This window comes from Ctenopharyngodon idella, chromosome 12 (assembly GCF_019924925.1).
Source record: "Ctenopharyngodon idella isolate HZGC_01 chromosome 12, HZGC01, whole genome shotgun sequence".
NCBI lineage: Eukaryota > Metazoa > Chordata > Actinopteri > Cypriniformes > Xenocyprididae > Ctenopharyngodon > Ctenopharyngodon idella.
Window position 1 is genome coordinate 15,456,481 of NC_067231.1, and position 14,605 is coordinate 15,471,085.

Below are 14,605 nucleotides of genomic sequence, written 5' to 3' on the forward strand. Positions count from 1 at the left end.
TTGCGTTTTTGTTAAAAACTTCGTCCAAATCGAAAAGAGTAGATCAACACACCAAAGCTTGCACAGTTCTATACCTCTTCTTGAGTCGAAATTTAATTCAGTAATGTAGGCAGTTTTGATTTGTATGCTGTTTAATGTTTGATGATTATGTTAGCTTACATGTGCGACAAAGATGCGTAATAGCGCCCCCTACCATATAACAGTGAAAACATGAATTGCTGGAAAATTCCGTCAATGCCGGGGAAGATTTGAGTCATAAATGACTATGTTTAAAGATTTTCCATAATACTGTGTTTAATTACATAGACAAGCTGTTCTATTTTGGGCCTGTTGATCTCTACATGTCCTGCCTTGCTTTGTGCCTGAACACGTTTTCTTCAGCATGTACAAGAATCCAAAAGTCTTATTTTTTTTTCATTTTGGGACAATGAACAACTATAAATATCATCAACACAAAGCAATGGGATGTTACAGATTTACATCAAGCAGTTTTAAAATTAAATCACACACATAAAACAAAAACAGCACAACTACAATGAGTACACTATATCTGATGTTCTCTGTAGTTGATGAACCATACTAACCTCAAATACACATGAATGTGCAGAGCTTCATAATGAACGTGCACAGCAACATCAAACGCTTCCTAAAACCTGGCTTCAGATCCTCTACCACATTCAGCAGCTTTCACATAAACACACACTGAGACAAGCAGCAGACATTCCTGACCGGACAGCCAATCAAAGGCTTATGTTTGAATGAAGCCTGTATTTACAGTGAGGAGTTGTAAAGTGCTCTATATAAAACACAGTCTGTCTGTCCCTCTCCAAGTGATTTAGCTGCTTTTTTATTTAGATTTGCGCTTGTGATTACATGCCGCCACACCTCCATGTGTAACAAGCCCCACGCACACGCCCCTATGAACTTTATCACACTTACGCCACATAAAAAAAAACACCAACAACATGAAAGCACACATGATGTAATTATTTACATCTAATCAGAGGCAGGTTTTGGGTTTGCTCAATTCAGACATTAATTGAATCTCTTTCCCAGAAAGCTTAAAGGATTAGTTCACTTTAAAATGAAAATTACCCCAAGATTTACTCACCCTCAAGCCATCCTAGGTGTATATGACTTTCTTCTTTCTGATGAACACAATTGGAGTTATATTAATAAATATCCTGACGTGTCCAAGCTTTATAACGGCAGTGAACGGGGGCAACGAGTTTGAAGCTCAAAAAAGTGCATCTATCCATCATAAACATACTCCACACGTCTCCGGGGGGTTAATAAAGGCCTTCTGAAGTGAAACGATGCATTTGTGTAAGAAAAATATCCATATTTAAGTTATAAAGTAAAATATCTAGCTTCCGCCAGACCAGTTTCCAAAAAAAGCGCTTTGAACTGCGAGAGGCGGTACACATTCTTTGTAAGTTGAATACAGAAGGCTGTCTGGCGGAACCTAGATATTTTACATTATTACTTGTTAAATATGGATATTTTTCTTACACAAATCCATCGTTTCACTTCAGAAGGCCTTTATTAACCCCCCGGAGCCGTGTGGAGTACGTTTATGATGAATGGATGCACATTCTTGAGCTTCAAACTCTTGTTTACTGCAATTATAAAGCTTGAACGCATCAGAATATTTATTAATATATCTCTGATTGTGTTCATCAGAACAGAAGAAAGTCATATACACCTAGGATGGCTTGAGGGTGAGTAAATCTTAGGGTAATTTTCATTTTAAAGTGAACTAATCCTTTAAAGGGGCCATGAATTGAAAAATCACTTTTGGTCAATTACTATAAAAACATCCTGCAAATTTCATAACTTAAAATTTTTTCATTTTGTCTAAGTATAACCGTATAACAGTGCGACGAAAAACTGCCTCTGCAGAAGATCAACACCTACTTCTACATCACTGCCCCTTTAGCCCCGCCCACCGAATCGCCCATTGTTTGATATTGAGTGATAATCCTTAAAAATAATATTTTAATATACTGTATTGATTGTTTGTATTATTACTTTAAAAAGTATTTGTACTGTGCAACAGAAATATATTTCTGTCATAATTTCTTAAATTAAAGTTAAACTGAACTTTTATTTTGCAGGGTTGTAGTGAAGACATTTGAGGTTCTGTGTGTATAGTTTTATAAAACAATAGTTTTATCAAATAAAATGGTGAAATGCTTATGAAGCGACTCTCATAGCAGCTTTGGAGATCAAGTTCATGTGGAGTGTCCTCATATAGTGAGACAGCAGAAGCTGAAAACACCAAGAACGTTACAAGTGCTTGAGTATGTGTAGTAGATGAAACTGCGCTGTTCATTCACACAAACACATGTTGAACAGACAGGCTTCATATTTAAATACTAGTCTTTTGTGGTTTAATATTCATAGACACTAGTCCATATATCGATTTGATTAAGTGTACAGCCCTACTTTCCATTCCTTCATCCCAATTTTGCCAAATTCTGTGACATTCCCTGTAAAGTCTATTTTTTTATTGGATTCCGCAATTCCGTCTGCGTTTTTTCTGCAAGGCGGAAATGACAAGGCTCTACAGACAGAAGACCGTCGGACACCGTCTCCTCTCTCATGAACCACAAGTCTGTGGGAACAAGAGTTCAAGCATGAATTTAACCTTTAGAACATAGTGTACAATCGTCTGTCAGTGAGCTATGAGAACGAAGTCATGTCAAAAGTAGGGGAGACTTCAAAAGCTTTGTTTATGTCCTACAAGTGACTGTCTGAAACTTTCTACATGTTAATTTTCTCATAGGAAACTAAATCACATACAAAACAAGACGCCGAACAGAGCGTTCGTCTGTTCTCTAATAAGCTGATGCAGGTCTTGCACAAGTATTGTTTGATTAATAATGCGCTTTGAGGATCATCCCAGAGTTTTGATCTGAAATGTGTGGGCTGCTTCTCTGCGGGAGACGCGTCAGAACCCGATCCAACGGGAACATAACGAATGTGCTACCTCCAGTGAGAGGTGTAAGATAAAGAGTGAAAAAGCAAAAGCAAGAGAGATAGAGAGCAACAAGCTTCTCTTGTTCTGGTTCAAGACCTTGCACTTTCCTCTTTGGGTTGATCCCAAACTCCCACAGCCAGGGGCCTTAAGCTCTTCAGATCATTCAAACACAAACACGGGCGCTCCTTAGGGACACCAGCACACGGCACACATCCTGTAGACGGCTCTTTTAAATATCTGTGGTTTGTTTGGTCTGGAGGATGGATGCGAAAGAGTGCATGATGAGAGTAAAAGAAGGGCCTGAGCATGTTGGCAAAAGAGAAGCTGTACTTTTATGAGGTCATTTCAAATAGGATATATCACAATGTGTATGCGTTCATAGCATTACACTGAGGACAGTTTAATGATTAATGCTGCTAGTATAAGAGGTTGTTATCTGGAGGGTTTACAGCGGTCTGAGGGCAGGGCAGTACCAGGGGAAAGGGAAGGACACGTATGGGTCGATCTCCCCTGCTGTATTTTGCCCTGTGATATTCGCATTCGCCCACCCCTCCGCCTATAGTACATTCCACATCATAATGACCTTCCACCCTGACACCAGCCACCACTAAGTCCTCCACGCTGCCTCTGTCTAAAGGACAAATGTACACACATATCATAAACATGCAAATAATCCACCACATAAACAGTCACACATGCAGGGGCCAAAGTAATGTGACATCTCTAGAAAGCAATGTGCATGTGTAGATATATATATACACACACTAGGATTGTCATGATACCAACATGTCAGTAGTCAATCATTAAAATGAAAAATAATAAAATAAAATATTAAAGGGTTAGTTCACCCAAAAATGAAATTCCTCTCATTAATCACTCACCCTCATGTTGTTCCAAACCCGCAAGACCTTTCATCTTCGGAACACAAATTAAGATATTTTTGATGAAATCCGAGAGGTTTTTTGTCTCTCATAGAAAGCAACGAAATTACCCCATTCATGGTCCAGAGAAGTAGTAAAGACAACGTTAAAATAGTCAATGTTATGTTTCGAAGCGACAAGAATACTTTTTGTGTGCAAAAACAAAACAAAAATAACGACTTTATTCAACGATTTCGTCTCTACCCTTGTTGAATAAAGTTGTTATTTTTGTTTTGTTGGTTAAACCACTGTAGTCACGTTGATGTTATTTTAACATTGTCTTTACTACTTTTCTGGACCTTGAATGTGGTAATTTCATTGCTTTCTATGTGAGATAAAAAAATAAAAAAATAAAAACTCTAGGATCTCATCAAAAATATCTTAATTTGTGTTCCGAAGATGAACAAAGTTCTCACGGGTTTGGAACGACATGAGGGTGAGTACTTAATGACAGAAATTTCATTTTTGGGTGAACTAACCCTTTAATATAGTTAAAATTCAAAGTTTTATACTAACAAATGATGTAATATTTAAACACCCAACAAAAAAAAGTTAAATATGAATATAAATATTAATTAAATAATTCAAATATAAATATTAACAAATGATAATATAGACAAATTAAATTATACAATATTTCAACAAGTATTTTTTTTTTTTTTTTAAATGCTGTATTAATACACCAACAAAACATTTTTTAATATATTAACAATTTAAAATCAAATATATTAACATATTACTATATCAACAAATTAAATTAAACAATATATATTTTAATACCCCAGCAAAAATGCTAAATATTAATATAAATATTAACAATTTACATTTTTCAAAAATAAATATTAATGAATATCAAAAAATATAATTATTAAATATATACATTGAATGTGTGTGTGTGTTTATTCTTCACTGCATGTCTATTAGATAAAATGCATTCGACCAAATCAACTAAAATATTGACCAAATTCTAGTGCATTTGGCATCCCCAATGCACATAAATGCAATACAAATGAATCATGAGCTATTTGTCCCATAGAAGCTGTAAAGTCCCTTTGTGTGGCTTGCACATGCAATTTCATGTTTGTGTGTATAAAAAATTTGGTCATGGTGTCATTACAAGGGCATGGCTCAGGCCCAAGTCAAAGAGCTGATTCAACCGAGGAACAAATGCATAATGAGCAGCAATCAAAGAGGAGGCAAGAGAATAGGCAGAGTATAAGCGAGATAGCATAACAGACAGAGATAGTGTGCGTGTTTGTGTGAAGGAAGAGACAAGGCCACGTTGAGTAGCGAGCCACAGCTGGGCAGCTCTATGCCGTGAGTAGGTTAGCTCAGGGTTAGGGGCTGGGCGGGGGGGAAGACAATGCAGCCAGGCTTGTCAAAAGTCTAATTTATGGCCGGTCGTCCAGCGAGCAGCAATTTGGCTTACAGTTCTCTCGCACGGGGGATGGGAAAGAGACTGAGACGGACAGGCCGTTTGTGTGTAAATGTGGCGATTGTGCTCATGTCAGAGAAGAGAGAGCGAAAGAAAGAGGAAGAGAGAATTTGGGGTTTGTGTGGTAGGACCACTTTCGAGAGCCTCTGCTGTGCTGGCATGAGATAAAACTACATGTATGGTAATATAGCAAGAAAAAAATAAATAATTAAAATACACAAAGCAATGAATAGCATAAATAAAACTCATCCGCTGGTTGGAAGTACCCTTCCCCCAGCACTTCAGCAAGGTCATTATTAAAGAGTTATTGACAGGATAACTGACTGGCTGTTTGGAATAGCAAATCCTTGTTTAGCTTTTCCAAATGAATGTACAAGAAACAGACAAAGCTGCTAATTAATCCAGTTACAATGTCTGCTTTAAATACACCTTTGTGAGTAGGTGAGAGACCAAGTGTGCTTAAATCTGAGCTGTGGTCAAAAATATCATGGAGACCCAGATTAAAAGAAGGATCTAAACTAGGATTTGATCTGCTCCAAAATGTAATGAGCTGCCTACACAAGTTCAAAAGGGTAGTCATCTTAGTTATGCTGCCTCCTAAGTGTATTATTCAATATTTATGTGTGTTATACAATTTTATGCTTAAAGTATCACAGTAATCTTTTAATATAACATCCATCCATCCATTCATCCATTTTCTTATCTTATCCAGGACCGGGTCATGGTGGCAGCGGGCTAAGCAGGGTTAGGTTCCCTGGCAACTTCCTTCAGCTCCTCCTGGGGATCCAAAGGCATTCCCACGCTAGTTGGGAGAAGTAATCCCTCCAACGAGCCCTTGGTCTACCTCAGAGGCTCTTCCCAGTTGGACATGCCTGGGACACCTCCACTGAAAGGTGTCCGAACTAGTGTTGTCAAAAGTCCCGACCGCGATACCAAGTCAGTATTGAAATTTTAAAAATGTGGCGCTTTGAGCGGATACGTAAACACCTCTGATTGGCCATTGTGTTCAGGCGCTTATCAGATATGTCTGCGATTGGCTACAATGATCAACGCTTCAAAAACTTGTTGTAAATAGACATCAATGACGCTCTTCACCGAGCGCTTACACAGATACACACCGAAGCGTTTGAAAGCAGGAGTCTATCAGCGGACCAACATATTGATATCACAATCACAGACATATCTGATGAGCGTGTGAATACAAAGGCCAATCAGAGGTTTATGAATCCGCTCAACGGCGCTCAAAGTGTCACATTTTTAAAATATCCAAACCGACGCAGTCGGTACTTTTGACAACACTAGTCCGAACCACCTCAACTTGTTCTTTTTAACACATAGCAGTGGCTCTACTCCGAGTTCCTCCCGGATGTCTGACCTCCGCACTCTCAAAGTTAGCCCAGACACTCTGTAGAAAACTCATTTCAGCCACTTGTACTCACAATCTTGTTCTTTCAATCACTAAACAAAGCTCATGACCTTAGGTAACTGGTAAACTGACAGTTTTTCATAACAATATGCTAACTTTAAGCTCCACTGAAATCAACTACAAGTTTTTGTGGCACAAGGAGTTGTTGCCCATGCTCGTGTTTCATGACAGTTTGGATGCTGTGGGACGCTGCAGTAGATTCTAGGACATGAGGCAGTTCGACATTTGTTACCGGGACATGTTCCAAAACTTAGTGAGCTGCCTTGCTGCCTAGTGCATATAAGAGCATCTGCCTCTACACCAGAATCGTAATTGAAACGGAGCATCATAAGTGTCCAATTTGGGGAGTTCTTCATGGACTCAACTCAAATAGCACTTTGTACTAGTTACACAGAACATCACAGTGCATTCTGGATTTGCCTTCCTAGAGAAGGATACATACAATGCTATCTCAAAATTTTATGCAAACAGGTATTTTTGAAGGCAGCAGAAATAAAGTACCAGCGTTTTGGAAAAACTTTTGCTTTGGGAACACACCTATGATGCTGTCTCCAGAGATTTTGGATCAGACCCTTATTGTCTTAGGTCAGGGGGTCTTTCTCCTAATGGGCCACTGTCTTGCAGAGTTCAACACAAAGACAGCAGCCTGGAAGTTTCTTATGATCCTGAAGAACTTGATTAGCTGGTTCAGGTGTGTTTAATTAGGGTTGGAGCTCTGCTCCTGGAGTAGGATTAGACACCCCTGTCTTAGTTAGTCAAAAGAACGGAACACAGGGACAGAAAGTTTTGATGAGTGTGACAGCTGCAGTATCTACTCTGGTTGTCATGCTAATTTTTGATGAAGCTAGTCACTACCAGGGGACGCTTTAAGTCTGTCCTCCCTGTCCAAACATTTTAACCTATGTCCACTGGGACGTCTGCAGTCCCTCAAGCGATCAGACTTCCTCGCACCCCTGACTCAAGCCGCTGCGTCAAGCCTAATCATCTTCCCACCACTGTGACGAGGACAAACATTGCTGCAAACAACCCAATTCACATCAGAGAACGTGACAACACCCGTGATTTCCTCAGTAGATGTCCCTGGCCCTGTATCATCTGCTTGATAGCTGTCCCAGCCTGCCTTGTGTCGAAAGAAAAGGAAAAAACACTCACATCCATCGCTGTCATCCTGAGTGCATTAACTCTGCTTCACTAGGTCACCCTATTAGATGCTACGCTTTCATGACTCGCCTCTGGGAAGCATCACAGCACCCAATAAAAATCCATGCTCATTCACACATCCATACCAACTAACAAGGGCAATCAAGGTCATGTGACCATCACCATATGAACTGGAACTTCAAAATCCGCTAACCAGTTAAGACATAAGAAAGAGAAGGGAAAGATGATCGACAAAGGAAGGACAGTGAGGAGGGACAGACAAACCGTACTCTATAGAGGGATTACTGTGACAGACAGAGCGAGTCAATGAAAGGGGCCAGCAGAGTGAGTGCAAAAAAAAAGGGAGAAGAAAAGCCTAGTATATAATTACAACCGTCATTAAAGCCAATTCCAGATTATTGGGGGCCTGAAGTTACTGATGTGATTCTGCCTCTGCTGTTAACTTGGGTCTGCCTCATTAGAGATGCCTTTTTTTGTTTGTTTGTTTTTTTAAACATTGGTTCAACTTCATACAGGATTCGAAGTTGATAAGTAGCAGTATTAGGAAACTAAAAGTCACAGTATTACTGACACTGTAAACAGTGATTTCATATTAAATCCTTAGGGTTCATGAAAACAAACGAACACTCTTTTCGCACACGTGCACTAGTTGATCCAACTGAACTCCCTTTGGACCGACGGAGTATCTATTGACTGTTCCAAGGAAAAGAAAGAAACACAACACTATAGGATACTTGTTTCTGTGAATGCAAGTGTGTAGGTTCAGTCATGGAGACACAGTTTAGTGCTGACTGGCATTCAGATCCCACTGCTTGCATTCCAGGGTTGGAATGTGATAGGAAGTTTAAAGGGATAGTTCACCAAAAATTAAAATTCTGTCATTCACTTCCTCATGGCAAACACACCTTAAAACATCTTAAAACAATCACCCTAATGCTCCTAAGCTTTATAATGGCAGCGCACGGAAACCACCTGTTTGAAACTCAAAAAAGTGCATCCATCCATCATAAATGTACTCCACACGGCTCCGGGGGGTTAATAATGTCCTTCTGAAGTGAAACGATGTGTTTATGTAAGAAAAATATCTATATTTAACACGTTATATAGTAAAATAATGAGCTTCCGCTAGACCACCTTCCGAAATTCAACTTACGGAAAAAGGAGGTAATTTTCATTTTAAAGTGAACTAATTCTTTAATGCACAATACATACTACCATTTAAAAGATTTTTTAATGTTTTTGAAAGAATTCTCAAAAAGCCCGGCCCACACCATGCCGATGCCAACGAACTAGTGGCGACAAAAGCAGACTGCGGGTTTGGCTCACGTCAGCAGCATCTGGGTCCAAAGTTGCCCTGACACACCAAACCGACACTCAACACCCGACGGCCAAGTAGCACGTCCCTTCTGGCCTGCGTAAGAATAAATGCCTTTCCGTACCAGCAGGTGGCAGTAGCTGAAACAGCCAATCAGAATGATCAGATGGCCCGACTGACCGACGAGCTCCGACGCCAATTCAACATGTCGAATCAGTCAAAAAAAAGCAGACAAGGACCAACTTCAGCCGACAGTGCGGAACACACTGAGAAAACTTAGTCAGCCGACGAACAAAAACTGCCCGACGGCCAACCATCGGCTTGGTGTGTTCCAGGCTTTATGCTCACAACACTTTTAGCCATAACACGAAAATAATGATCACCTCTTGGTATCGAACAGATTTTAATTTTCTGTAATTTCATCACACAAAGCTATCATATGGCTTCAAAAAACTTAGAATATGAGGCTCAAGTCATATGAGGCCTTTTTTTTTTGCTTCTTTGGGGTTTGACAGTCCATGGTCACAATGAATTGTTGGTGGGGAAAAAAAAAAGAAAAAAATATTCTCCTTTGCGTTAATCCATCCAGTCTGGCATTTTAGATGCTTCATTATTTACTCTTGTTCTTGGAATGTGTTCAGTGATGTGACACAAATCTTGCATTTGCATTGTTTATTGGAGCTGAACTGCTGACAACATCCTTGGTGGCATGTTAGACCTTCTCTTCTACAAAAAACAAAACAAAAACAATTTCCTCTCCTGCAATGTCTGCGAAAATTGGTCATTTAGACTCATATGAGACCAGGTGGCACCACATTTTCTTCTACGCCAAAGTTCTCGCCTATACCTCCCAGAAAGCGTTCCATTCTATATGCAGACAAATAAAAAATAAAAAAACACAACAAAGTGAACAGAAGGACAAGATAACGAATAAGGACAGAGAGAAAAAGCACAGATTTATTCCTATCAAACCATATTCCTTTCTAAATGCACAGTCCAAACCAAACCCATAAACCCGTCAGAAACATACAGGTAGTCATGACACCCAACTGGCTAAACTGTGCCCCACCAAGAGCTTTTTTTAACACACTGACAATACATCCTGACTGTACTGACAGGCTCCTTGCACCTCCATAAATTTATCAGTAAAAGTGTGTACATCTATGTGAGTGTGACAATACATCACACTATACTTGTCTATGTGCCAGCTCTATGCTGCTCCATGTGACAACTCAGTCACACGCAGTAAAGCGGCACACAGTGAGAATGTGCGAAACACCAAGAGTGACAGAGAAAGAGGGTGACAAAAATAAGGAAAGCACACCCTCACCCAGCTGTGATACCAAAACCAAATATCGTGAGAGGAAAAAACATCTCTACCCTCACCTCATTAACATTCGCTGACTAGAATGCAGAAGGTTCTTCAGGTCCCTCTCAGCATATAGAAAGAAATGCTGTGTTCTGCAAAGCTGTCACACTTTCAAAGATGCATTTTCTCTCTGTGCTCAGTTCCACAAATGGCCGATTTGCAACATGATTAATGCCCCCATTAAGGTGGCACAGTATAATATCCTTCCTAAAGCACGAGTTGGGGAGCATTAGTTTTGAAAAGTAATACACTACAATACTACCTATACATAAAGTAACCAAATAAGTATTTACGGATGCACAAATATTAAAATTCTGGCCAAATAAATAAGTTGTTAATTATTCTCGTGTTATGGCTGATAACAGTCAAATTGCCGATATTACAGTTCTATACTATGATGTCTAAAGGAATACTAAATAAGAAATGACACACTAATCTAAAAAGCTCAATTTAAAGGATTAGTTCACTTCAGAATTAAAATTTCCTGATAATTTACTCACCCCCATGTCATCCAAGATGTTTATGTCTTTCTTTCTTCAGTCGAAAAGAAATTAAGGTTTTTGCACATCACGTAAAGCTTCTAACGGGTTTAAGGTCCAAACTGCAGTTTAAATGCAGCTTCAAAGGGCTCTACACAATCAAAGCTGAGGAATAAGGGTCTTATTGAGCAAAAGGATCGACCATTCTAAAAAAAAATATAAATTTATATACTTTAACCACAAATGCTCATCTTGTGCTAGCTCTACGATGCGCCACGCATTACGTAATCATGTTGTAAAGATCATGCGTGACATAGGCCGAAGTACCGTGGTAAGGCGAAAAACTCCATCTCATTTTCTCGTCCAACTTCAAAATCGTCCGACATTGTTGTTTTAACTTTTTTTTGTAAAGGCCGTTTGACTTAGTTTTTGCACGTTTGCTTTGTAAACACTTGCTCGGTAACTCCACCTATGTCACGCGTGACCTTTCCAATGTGATGATCGCATAGCAGAGCTAGTGCAAGATGAGCATTTGTGGTTAAAAAGTATAAATTTTTTTTTTTAGAAAATGACCAATCGTTTCGCTAGATAAGACCCTTATTCCTGGGCTGGGATTGTGTAGAGCCCTTTGAAGCTGCAATTTGGACCTTCAACCTTTGGTAGCCGTTGAAGTCCACTATATGGAGTTTAAACCTGGAATGTTTTCCTCAAAAACCTTAATTTCTTTTCGACTGAAGAAAGAAAGACAAACATCTTGAATGCCATGGGGATGAGTAAACTATAAGGACTTTAATTCTGAAGTGAACTAATCCTTTAAAAGACTATATATGTATATAATTACAACACAAACGTTGTGATTTGATGATCGCACTAAGCCATCTCACATTCTCACAACCATGCATTGTCAAAATGCGTTAAAAAGTTACTGGGCCAAACTGGCACGTAACACCATTTCAATGCAGATTTTTACTCACATTTGGTGCTTTGAACCCTGGCAAACATGCTAAAGGTTTCCCGCAGATGACGCAGCAAGCTCGTCCAGCACTGTTAAAAGCAATTCATCCACAAAATAAATGTATTAGAAAACGTAACATTTTGCAGTTTATTTAGTAATTATTTACGGCCATTATGTGATTTCAATCATCATACGGTAACCAGTCATACTTCTAACACGTTACCTCAACCACTGAACCCAAAGTTTAAATGACAAAAAAAAAAAAGAGAGATAAGGGTTCAAAGCATGTTGATGACATTGACACACCCATGTGTGTGTATACACAGATCTGGCTTCAGTCATGTGCGTACACTGTGTACTATATGGTCAAGAAACAACACCGTGATACCAGGCTCTGCCCGCATCGCCCAAGCTGTTTGCTGCCCCAGTAACACAGAGTGGCAGCCTGTGTGCCATCACACACCAGTGAGGAGCCTTTGTCCAGAGCAGAATCGACACCAGTGAGTGTACAAGAAAAAAAACAGTGAGGGTCTGTATGGAACACAGTCACAAAACAGTCTTTGTTTTAAGCAAGAGGTTAAAGCCACTTCAGTGAGATGTGTGACGGAAAAAAAAGGGGGTGAGGGAGCAAAGAAAAGCTAACATATGAGCGTAGTTATGAGGGCCATAACACTGCAAAAGTGTTGCTTTACAGGTCCCCTGAGCCAATAACTAGCTGGAGCTCTCTGAACTCACCAGGGGGAGCCGAGCAAGTCCTAAATGTTGACCATGTTGGACTTCACACATTGCCTGTGGGTCAATGACATGACATAAAAAAGACAGTAAAATGCAATTGATACATATGACTTCTATAGACTTCTTCTATGATGACAATATGAATTAAAAATTCAAATTTCAATTTCAATTTGAAATTCAAAATTAATTCTAAAATGCCCCTATAGTGCTATTTTAAAGGCTCCTAATTTTGTTTTGGAGGTATCCTACGCAGATTTGCATGCATCCAAGGTCAAAAAACACTTGCGCAATGTATATTATTTTCTCATAATATACATTGCACATCACCTCATTTCTCAAAGAGTCTGAAAATGGTTTGTTTCCACAAGCCTACTCTGCTCTGATTGGTCAGACAGCCCAGTCTGCTGTGATTGGTCTACCGCTTACAGCATGTGTCAAATGAAACGGCCATTACCATATCTGAATTTCAGCTTTGGAGGCTTCCTCAGTGCTTGAAACACAGTGATGCGAACGATAGCATCAGTTTTTCTGTATCAATTACAGCCCAAGTCCTTATTCTTTTGAAGTGCATGCAAAGTGGATTTGCAGCATCTTCCTGACATGTCGACAACACAAACCAAACTCTTTCAGGCCTCAGCAACAAACTACAGTGTTTGAGGGCGGGTCAAAGTAGACGTAGTTTGCGGGCAGCCAATGAAAACCATGTTTCTTTTTTATGATGTTAAAGTATTGCGTGTATATTATAACATTTATATTTTAAAGCTTTTGGCACACAATGTAGAGACAATCACACATTTCAGTATTCTTTTTTTAAATAAAAGAAATATTTTGAAAGTACAATACAATATATAGTTGTACACATAAAAAATTCAAAAGAAAACTTTAATTAGTTTGACCATCTATTTATTATTAGGCCTATGTCTTAGAATTTTTTTTTTTTCCAAAACTGCTTTAGTGCTTATTCATTTTTTAAAGAACATTTATCAGCCATATCAAAGTCAAAGTCCAAACAACATGCAAAAAGAAGAAAAAAAAAAAAACTGGAAATGATAAACATGTTTTACTTTGAACATATATTTAGAAATGTGGTTATACCAAGTCATCAATTTATCCCAAAAAAAGAAAGAAAAAAAAGTGAAGTTGTCCTATGAAACCAGCATGAAGTTCTTTTCTAAGAACATGATACATTTTAGAAACAAGATTTTTAAAAGATTTTTCTTGCAATAGGGACGGTTTTCAAGACTCCCTCACTTGCCCTAGCCATTAACCCCAACAAAAGGGGGGAAATCTCCTTAGTGGGGCAGGTAGGGCCACAATAACCCAGCAGGGACTCTGTGCACCTTTTCACTTCCCCTCTTCATTAATCTCAACCTAGAAGCCTACCGACCCAGTCTGACCAACTTAAACCGAACTCTCTTGGGTCCAGCATACAGTGTGAAAGAGAAAAAAAGAGATGGAGACAGAAACTGGGGGCTAAAGAAAAGGTGAAAGAGAGAGATCGAAAGTCCAGAACATGTCAAAGGATTTTGGTAATGACATGGGATAGCATCAGTGAGAATTACCTGACCCGTCCTCGAGTGAACCAGACCGGCCGCCATCTTAAGCAAAAGATACCTCCTATAGAATGGTGTCTAAATGTCACAAACAAAAGCCAGACTGTTTGGCAGTAAAGCAAGACAGAATGAGTACAGTAAAAGGCTTTCAACTTAATAAAAGAGTCTTGTTATCAAATCACAGACAACCGAGACCAAATGTGCCGTGTGCACATTTAACAGTTACTCGCCAGCTGGACGTTACCATTATAAGGAACTTCAATTTAATACATGG

General features: G+C 39.2%; 1 protein-coding gene across 3 annotated transcripts in view; it reads right to left on the bottom strand.

Annotated features, from left to right (window-relative positions):
- The window catches only part of thrab (thyroid hormone receptor alpha b), a 152,091-nt gene that overhangs the window by 93,812 nt on the left and 43,674 nt on the right, over positions 1-14,605 (bottom strand). Inside the window, exon 2 of one of the 3 annotated variants that reach the window (XM_051914949.1) lies at positions 12,063-12,132. The exons of the other annotated variants lie outside the window; for them this stretch is intronic. The gene's annotated coding sequence lies outside the window, so the exon portion shown is untranslated. The remainder of the gene's footprint in view (positions 1-12,062; positions 12,133-14,605) is intronic. 3 annotated transcript variants of the gene reach the window in all.